The 10387-nt window shown below is 38.2% G+C and overlaps 1 pseudogene across 1 annotated transcript; it reads left to right on the top strand.

The window, feature by feature from the left end:
* The first annotated feature begins 1366 nt into the window (after positions 1-1366).
* Positions 1367-9706, top strand: LOC105536904 (annotated as a pseudogene). The gene is made up of 2 exons (XR_001005640.1): positions 1367-1381; positions 8850-9706. The product of XR_001005640.1 is annotated as an actin-like (transcript).
* Positions 9707-10387: the final 681 nt, after the last annotated feature.

Raw genomic sequence — 10387 nt, 5'->3', positions numbered from 1 at the left:
AGAAACCACAGGTCTTTGCCCCTTGCTCTGCCATTTTCACCACTGGTTTGGAGAAACAGTAAATAATTGTCTTATTTGATATAACACTTTTTATACTGTGATATAAAAAATATTATAAATTACATACAAGAAGTTGAGAACAAATTATTTTACAACCTTAAAATCCACCTTTTGTGAAATTCACTGAAAAATATACAGAGTAGGGGATTTGAGGAATGTCAGTTAAGTAGCAGAGACATTGCTCTTTCTGCTGAGTTATACCTTGGAGAGGGTCTGAACACAGTATATGGAAGGAGGAAGCTGATGAGGAGGGAGATCCAGCAATTCCAGATCAGGGGACCTGTCTCATTATGAGCTGGCTCTACAAGACTGTCAAGCCTTTGAAAGCTATGGGTATTTTATACATTATAGGCTGCCACAGATATAGTGACATCAAAGAGCCACTGCTTACAGTGCATAACCTTGGTGGTGGTGGTGGTAGGGTGGAACCGATTTGATGTCATTGAGTTGGGTCTGAATTGAAAATGTATTAATCTCATGGCACCTTGAGAAAATGGCTTTCCTGAAAAAGCCTTAGTATCTTCCTCTGCAAAAATGGGACTGTGACTAGTATTATTACTACTGAACACCTCAATTATTTTATTTTGTACATGTAACAGATTTTTTGCCCAATGTATATGGCAAGTAATTATAGTAAGATACCAGGTTGCAGCAGAGAAAGAAGTTTAATTGCAGGGCCACCAAGTGAGGAAATATGAGGAAACCCCAAATCTATCTTTCTGAGTAGTCTAGGGCTAGGGTTTTTAAGGGTTTTGGAATAGGCTGAAGTGTGGAGATTATTGATGGGTCCGAGAGTGCAGGATGAAGACACTGTATTCTTATCCTAATTTGATTCCTCTCTGGGGATCTTTAAACTGGTTGGCATCAGCTGTTCTGCTGGAATTCAGAATCTGCTTAAGCAATTCTTAAATAAAATCCTTATGATTATACCATCAGAAATCTTATGCAGAGGAACAATTGGGACACAAATGGTTGGTATCTAGTGTTATGTGACTTCTGGTTACAAGGAAGAGGGTCAAAGTGCAACCTGACTATGCTTAATTATAACTGTATTTCTGTCCAGAATTCTTGTTAACTCTGTGAGGACAGTTTCAAAAGACTCTGAAGAAATAGGGACATTTTAGTTTTTATTATTAATTAGTTGGGGAAAAAATTCTATCTTTGGTGTCTTACATTATTGATTTCTTTGGGTTCCAGAGCTAAAGGCTAACTTCCAAATGTGAACGTCAAAACTGTTAAAATCTTAGCCCAAATACCTCTGCTCAGTTAGCCTTTATAGGGTTGTATCAGTTGCCATCCGGGCCCAATGGGTGTTATAGAGGTAGGCGTGGAGGAGAGTGGTTCCAGACCTTGATGGTAGGAGCCAGGGGGCACTGAGATCCCAGCTGTGGGCTTTAAGTGAGGTGGACCCAAGCACCTACTTCAACTATCTTGCTTTGATACAGCCCTGGAGGCAGCCAACCCTTAACCAAAATCACAGGTTGAAAAATAAATGGAGTAGCAGCTCTTTCTCACTCCCAGGCTTCTGTTTGATTCTACATTTGCCTGTTTATTTGTTTCATTGGCTTTTAGGCAGAGAGCATTCTGTAAAATATTTGGAATGGAAAAAAAGAGCACTGAAAATGCAAAGGTGCAAGATATAAATCAGAACCACAATTTCCTTGGTGTTGCTCTTGTTTCCCTATCAGTGATGTGGATTCTCAGGCGTACTCTCAGAGGCTTGAGAAAGCCCTTCTTAAGGACCTTGAACCTTAATGAATAAACACACCGTTCTCCATCAGCTGGATCCTGGTTACCAAAGAAATGGAAACTGGGCCAAAAATGTACACAATGCCCATGTGCAAAATCCTAAAAGAAACAGAAGCTGGCAACAAAGGATAAGTTACCCTTTGTTATTAATTGCTTAAGCAGGATTTTCAAATTTACATAAACATTAGTTAATATTGACTGGAAAAGACTTAGAATTTTTTTTCCATTAAATTAAGAAGCAAAAATACCAGGGTAATTATTAAACAAATCAGTGGAAAGGTCAGAGGCTTTAAGTTACAAATTTAATTCATTTGAATATCTCCCCTCTAAGCGCTCATTCTTGAAATTATTTTTTACAAACATCTTGGAGATATTTTCCTTTGCAAAAATCCTGTCTTTTTACATTAATGAAAACTGTTGTTTCGAGTCTGATGGGAAGATCCCAGAAAGTGGGAATCACTGACAGGTTGCCTGGCTCTTTATTAATCAGGTTTTTTGGGAAGTATTGGCACATTCCAATTTTCTTATTAATTTAGGACGAGTCCAAGCTATTTGAGTGTGTCGACAAAGAAGAAATGTGATTTTAAAAAAAAGAAAGAAAAAACATATGAGGTATTTTATATGCCCAGAAACAGCACTAAGACATTTACATTTACCGACATCAACAGCTTCCAATTCTGACACTGTTAGAAAGGGAATTTTCAATGACTGCTTTGAAATAACCCAGAATACGTTTTACACCACAATTAAATCTGCATTTTACTATGTCAGTAACATCAGACAAGATGAGCTAAGACAGCACAGCACAGCACATCCCGGCATAGCACAACACAGCTCAACACAGCACAACACAACACAACACACTGCTTCTTCCATTTAAAGCATGCACTTCAGCCTAAAATGCAGACTTCCAAGTCCATTAACCCACTTGAGATGAGCAAGGAGACTGCATGCTGGGTGAGCAATACCAAGAAAAAGCAACTGTGAGTCAGTTCTTTGAAATGGAATTGATCTTATCAGTACGCTACCAGCAATGTTTTGGAAATGTCCAGGCTTGCAATAGAAAAGGAAAATAAAATAAACTAAAAGAAATCAAAACGTTAGTTTGTGTTTACAAATAAATAGTGTTTGGTTAGAGAAAAAGCTGATAGCTGGGACTGAGGGGCTCTCTGGGACCTCTTCGCAGACCTTGAGGATGTTGCAGGAAAAAGAGAGAGGGTCTCGTTTGGGAGCTGCTCACCTCTGTCCTAATACAGGGCACTAGGTCCTGTTCCAATGGCAGACAGCGTGGGAAGCCATTAATGTGCCTGAGTTCTGCTGTCAGACAGCTGGTGTTGGATCCTCTAACCAACACTGTGACTGGACAGGTTAGCTAACCTCTGTGAGTCTCAGTTTCTTCCTCTTTAACATGGAAATGACAGTACATATTTCACAGGTTTGTTATATGCATGCAATTGTGTATGTATAAAACAGTACTATCTGTTGTTTATGATAATCATGATTCTAACTATTACAGTGATTATTTTATCCTTTCTTCTAATGATTTGACAGGAGTTATAGCCTCTTTCCAAGTGAATTATGAAGATCAAGTGTGGATAATATGGAAGCTCATACCAGCTAATAAGGAGTGGATGAATATCTAATTCATTTTAGTCTAGCCTTTTGGCCACAAGATATTCCTGGACAAATATCATGAAGCATTATCCTAAAGTTGGTTGTAGTTTCCCATAGGAACACTATTATAATTTAATTCCACAAATAGGAATTAAGTACCATGATGCCCCAGGCATTGTGCCAGGGCCTGGCTAGTTATAAGGAAGTATAAGATGCTGCTTCCTGCTCAAGGATTCACAATCAAATGAGAAGAGGAAGCCTAGAAACTAGGAACCTTAATACAAGTAAGATTCTGGTGAGTGGGATCAAGTTAGGAGTCCAAGGCTGGTTCTGAGGTCAGTCTGCCTGGGTTTAAATCCCAACTCTACCTCTTATGACATGTGTTTTTCTAACATTTCTGCATCTTGTTTTCCTTTGTGAAATTGGGATTAATAAAAATATTCATTTTGTGAGGTATTGGGAGGATTAAATGAAGTGATCTCTGTAGAGTTTAGAATGCTGGTTTGTCACATAGTAAACCCTCACAATGTTAGATCTACCATTTTTATTCAGTTGGAGCACAGAGAAAATACTAATGCATTTTAATGGGGGGAACAAGGAAACTTCTTCAGATTTTTCTTTTCTTTTTTAAGTCAGGTATGGTAAGATCTTGAATAGTGGAAGAAGATAGACCAAAAAAGAAGAGAGAGAGAGAGAGAGAGAGAACAGAAAAAAAAATCATCTGCAGAGGGAACTGCTCAGAATGGAGAGTATTCTGCCTATTGAGTGAACAGCAAATAATGTTTAGTAACAGAGCTCCAACTGGACTGGAGGGGAGGGACAGCAGGGCAGTTTGTGTCAGAGTACAGAGACCTCCTTCAATGTGTGCCCTAAAGCTGCTTTCTTATCCAAGGATTCAACCTCAATGAAGGAGACCTTTATGCTGATTAAAGGAAAGATAACACAACCATAAGCCTATGATTATTTAAAATGTTAAAATAAACTGAGCGTGGTGGCTCACACCTGTAATCCCAGCACTTTGGAAGCCAAGGCAGGAGGATTACTTGAGCCAGGAGTTCAAGACCTTCCTGGACAATGTAGTGAGACTCATCTCTACAAAAAAATTGTGAAAATTAGGCAGGCTTGGTGCCCTGTGCCTATAGTTCCAGCTACTTGGGAGGTTGAGGTGGGAGGATTGCTTGAGACCAGGAGGCTGAGGCTGCAATGAGCTGTGATTCACCACTACACTCCAGCCTTAGGCAACAGAGTGAGATCCTGTCTGAAAAAAAAATGCTAAAATGCAATGCCAAATCTTACAACATGGATATAATTCTACCTTAATTATATAAGATGACCACAAATATTATGATGTACCAAATAGGCAAAACAACAACAAATAGAACTAAAGCTTGTGCTAATATTAAAGGTGTAATGAGAATTTGTCCAGTAGAATGCAGAAGGACTTGCCATTTTATACACACATATATTTTATATATGTGTATAAAAATGACCTGTGACATTTAAATGGCCAAACTAATAATCATTCCTTTGATTTCAGATATATCCTCAAATATTTGAAGCAAATACATATATTTGACATACATATTTGATATACTGATATATTTGAGGCAAATATATCATTTACCTCAGGAGTAGACACTACAGAAAGGAATTGCTGGGTCATATGATGACTCTGTTAATATGTTGAGTAATTGTTTTCTAAAGTGTCTGCACCATTTGACACCCCCACCATCAAAGTGTGAGAGTTCCAATTTCTCTACATCCTTATCAACATTAATTATTGTCTATCTTTTTTATTGTAGCTACCCTGATGGGTGTGAAGTGGTATCTCATGGCTTTAATTTTTCTTTCCCTATTAACTAATGATATCAAGCATCTTTTCATATGCTGTTAGTCATTAGTATGTCTTCTTTAGATAAATGACTATTCAAGTCTTTTGTCCATTTTAAAATTGTGCCACTTTTTTATGGTTGAATTGTAAGTGCGTGGGTTTGGTTTTTTAATCTTTGGATGTATTGTACATATAATTCCCATTTCTGGTATATGTTTTGCAAATATTTTCTCACATTCTGTAGGTTGTCTTCACTTTCTTGATGGTGATGGGACTTGAAGCGAAAAAGCTTAAAACCTTTTGATGATGTTTAGTTTACCTTCTTTTTCTGTTGCTTGATTATTGCTTGTACTTGTGCTTTCAGTGTCAGACCTAAGATACCATTGGCTGATCTGCAGTCATAATGATGTATTCCTGTTTTCTTCTAAAGGTTTTTATAGTTACAGTTCTTACATTTGGGTCTACACATTTTTTTAGTTAATTTTTGTATATGGTGTGACATAGGAGTCCAACCTTGTTCTTTTTCATGAGGTTATCTAGTTATTCCAGTATCGTTTGTTTAAAAAAACTATTCTTGTTCCCCCTGAATTGTCTTAGCAGCCTTGTCAAAAATTAATTGACCATAAATGTGAGGATTTATTTCTGGCATTTCTATTTTAATCCATAGATCTGTATGTGTATCTTCATGCCAGTACCATTAAGGTCTTGATTACTGTATCTTTGTAGTAAGATTTGAGATCAAAAGATGTGATTCCTCACACTTTGTTTTTCTTATTCAATATTTTTTGGCTATTAAGGTTCTGTATTAGTTGAGGTTCTCTAGAGGAACAGAACTAATAGTATAGATGTACATATGAAGGGGAGTTTATTACGGAGTACTGACTCACACAATCACAAAGTGAAGTCCCACAATAGGCTGTCTGCAAGCTGAAGAGCTAGGAAGCCCGTTCGAGTCCCAAAACCTCAAAAGTAGGGAAACTAACAGTGCAGCCCTCAGTCTGTGGCCAAAGGCCCAAGAGCCCCTGGAAAACTACTGGTGTAGGTCCAAGAGTCCAAAAGCTGAAAAGCTTAGAGTCTGATGTTCGAGGGCAGGAAGCACCTAGCACAGCAGAAAGATGAAGTCCTGAAGACTCAGCAAGTCCAGTCCTTCCACATTCTTCTGCCTGCTTTTATCCTATCTGTGTTGGCAACTGATTAGATGGTGCCAACTCAGATCGAGGGTGGGTCTGTCTCTCCCTGTCCACTGACTCAAATGTTAATCTCCTTTGGCAACACCCTCACAGACACACCCAGAAACAATACTTTGCATCCTTCCGTCCAATCAAGTTGACACTCAGTATCAACCATCACAGCTTCCTTGCATTTTTACAGAAATTGTAGGACCGGCTTGTCAATTTATGCACAAAAGCAAGCTGAAATTTTGACAAGTATTGCATTAAATCTGTGGATCAATTTGGAGCATATTGCCATCTTAAAAATATTAAGACTTTTAATCCATGAATATAGAAGGTCTTTACATTTATTTAGGTCTACTTTAAATATTTCAATGACATTTTGTAGTTTTCAGTGTATAAGTCTTAGATTTCTTTTGTTAATGTATTTTATTCTTTCTATATTGTAAACAAAATTAGTTTCCTAGTTTTATTTTTTGTATCTTTTAATGCCATTATTCATAAATACAACACATTTTTCTCTGTCGTTGTTATATCCTACATTCTTGCTAAACTTGTTTGTTGGTTCTAGTAATTCTTTTTAGTGAAGTCCTTAGAATTATCTGTATTCAAAATGTCACATACAAATAGAGATAGTTTTACTTCTTCCTTTCCAATATGGATATCTTTTATTTCTTTCTCTGGTCTAATTGCCCTGGCAAGAAACAATTAGATGTAATTTTGACAAGATCTATGTACTTTGTCTATGATAATATCAGGCTACTTTCAAATTAAATATTTTGTTTTACTAGACTTTACTTTGGCTGATGGCTTTTCAAGCATCAGAGATATATGGTAGTCAAACTGCAGAAAGGCAACCTGCCAGAGATTTCCATGCAGCATCAGATTGAGATGAATAGAATGAGAATTTAGTCCTCTCTACCCCAGTCTACTTTGAAGATTAGGTAGAAAAACAAAGAGAACAACTAATGGTTACTGAATGCTTGCTATGTGCTAGGTACTAAACTAAGAGCTTTTTGTTGATAATCTTATTTTTCAATGTAAATCAATGAGAGATGAGATTAATATCGCCATTTAATACAGAAAGCCAAGTTCAGCGGGACCAAGCAAGTTGTAACAAATTATATGTCTTAGAGATTGTGGCTGTATGAATAAACAAATGTATGGATGTGAGTGTTTTCCAGAGAGAACAGTGTTATTACCTAGGAGGAACCTTCCACACTAAGAAAGTCTAGGATTTTCTATAAGAAATAAGAGGCTGTCTTATCAGTGTTCATAGACCCATTGTTAATGGTCATTCATAATGTCATTGTTAGGGCATAGGGATGGCCTTAAAAATACTGACTTCTGCCCTATGAATAGGACTCTAAAGAGTTTATTGTGAGGAAAATAAGCAAATATATGACCCCCTCTAAGTTTGGTAAGGTTCTTCAAAGGTCACTTTCCCCATTTACATTATCTGATTTGCTCTCATTAATACAATGCTTATATTTTTGTTTTCCTCTTATAGACCTTATACATATTTTTCTAGATTTGTACCAAAGTTTTTTGTGTGTGTTCATGCAAATGGTATTCATGTTTTTCATTTTAAATTTCAATTGATCATTGCAGTTGTATAAAAAAAATTGACTTCTGTATGTTAATATTGTATCCTGTAACTTTGCTCTAATTGCTTATTAGTTCCAGGAATTTTGTTGTCAATTCTTGCAGATTTTCTTCATAGGAAATGGTATCATCTGAGCACAGAGTTTTATTTCTTCCTTCTCAACCTGTACACTTTTTATATCCTTTTCTTGTCTTATTCTATTAGATAGAACTTCCAGAGCAATGCAGAATATAGTGAGAGAGGATACCCTAGCCTTGTCCCCAATTTTAGGGGAAAATCATCTAGTTTCTCACCATTAAGTATATTGTTAGCTGGAGATTTCTTGGTACATGTTCTTTATCAAATTGAAGAAGTTCTCTACTCCTACTTTTCTGAGAGGTTTTATCATAAATTGGTTTTGGATTTTGCCAAATACTTTTTCTGCATCTGTCAATGTTGTAATTTTTCTTCTTAGCCTGCAGATATGATGAATTAATTGATTTTTGAGTATCAAACCAGTCTTACATACTCAGAATAAAATACCATGTGGCCATGATTTATAATTGCTTTTATACATCGTTGGATTTATTTTGCTAATATTTCTTGAGGAGTTTTGAGTCTCTGTTCATGAGAGATATTGGTTCATAATTTTTTTTCTTGTAATGTCTGTGTTTTTTGGTATTAGGGTAATGCTGGCTTTGTAGAATGAGTTTGGAAGTATTCCCTCTGCTTCTATTTTCTGGAAGAGATTATAGGGTATTGGTGTAATTTCTTTCTAAGATATTTGGTAGAACTTTCCAGGGAAACTATCTAGGCCTGTTGTTTCCTCTTTTAAAAGGATGTCCAAGCTCAGTTGCTGCTGCCAGCCTGTTCACTGTGTTCTCCTGCTGCTCCACTGCCACTTTCCTCTCCCGGTCACAATGAAGAAGAGATTGCTGCGCTTGCCATTGACAATGGCTCCAGCATGGCAAAGCTGGCTTTGCTGGGGACGATGCCCCCCAAGTCGTATTTTCCTCCATTGTCAGGCACCCCCAGCACCAGGGCATGATGGTGGGCATGGGCCAGAAGGACTCCTATGTGGACGACAAGGCCCAGAGCAAGCGTGGCATCCCGACCCTGAAGTACCCCATTGAGCATGCCATCGTCACCAACTGGGATGACATGGAGAAGATCTGGGACCACACCTTCTACAATGAGCTGTGTGTGGCCCTGGAGGAGCACTCAGTGCTGCTGACTGAGACCCTCCCTGAACCCCAAGCCAACAGAGAGAAGATGACTCAGATCATGTTTGAGATCTTCAACACCCCAGCCATGTACGTGGCCATCCAGGTCGTGCTGTCCCTCTACACCTCTGGGGGCACCACTGGCATTGTCATGGACTCTGGAGACAGGATCACCCACACGGTGCCCATCTACATGGTCTACGCCCTCCCACACACCATCCTGCATCTGGACCTGGCTGAGTGGGACCTGACCGACTACCTTATGAAGATCCTCACCAAGTGTGGCTACAGCTTCACCACCTCGGCCTAGCAGGAGATCATGTGCCACATCAGGGAGAAGCTGTGCTACGTCACTTCTGGACTTTGAGAAGGAGAGGGCCACTGCCGCATCCTCCTCCTCCCTGGAGAAGAGCTAGAGCTGCCCAATGGCCAGGTCATCACCATCGGCAATAAGCGGTCCCGGTGCCACTAATGTGACAAAGCCAAAATTTTAAGCAAATCTGATTTCAGAGCTCTGACCCAGAAAGTTCTGATGCTCACATCAGCTATTCAGATGTTAACATTTGGTATTTTAAATTACAGAATGATACATATCTGAGATAGGCCTCTTCAAGTCTTCCTTATAAATTAGAAACTAAAGATTTTTCAAACAGAAATACTTTTAACTTTTCAAGAAGCTTTAATTTTGTCTCATAAGATGTGAACCGACTGGATCTATTATTTAGAATGATTAGCGTGCTGGGAGTACTCGCAGCAAATCCTTTGAAATTGATAAAAATATGTGCTCTAATCTGACAGAGATCATCCATTTGTTACACCATTCCAAAGTTCCCTGTTATTGTCTGTGACATTTCCCAAATCATCTAGAGATTCAAGCTGTTAGAACAGTTTCTTTTATCAGTCATCTCCAGAGGTTCATCAAACTGAGAACTGTATAATTTCTTTTTTTTAATCCATGTGGCACTTGCCACAGACAGAACCTTTGAAAGATGATATTGTTGGTGTCTAGCCTTTGCTTAAGATCAACACTTGATGGGTGATTTTAATATTAATAAAAACAGCTAGCTTAATGTTAAGCCTTTGTTCTTTAAAAGACCAAAGTGGATGCAGCTGGAAGCCATCATTCTCAGCAAACTATCGCAAGAACGGAAAA

This window comes from Mandrillus leucophaeus, unplaced genomic scaffold (assembly GCF_000951045.1).
Source record: "Mandrillus leucophaeus isolate KB7577 unplaced genomic scaffold, Mleu.le_1.0 Scaffold165, whole genome shotgun sequence".
In the NCBI taxonomy this organism is placed as follows: Eukaryota; Metazoa; Chordata; class Mammalia; order Primates; family Cercopithecidae; genus Mandrillus; species Mandrillus leucophaeus.
Note: the sequence above shows the minus strand (reverse complement) of the source record. Positions and strands in the feature narration are given on the sequence as shown.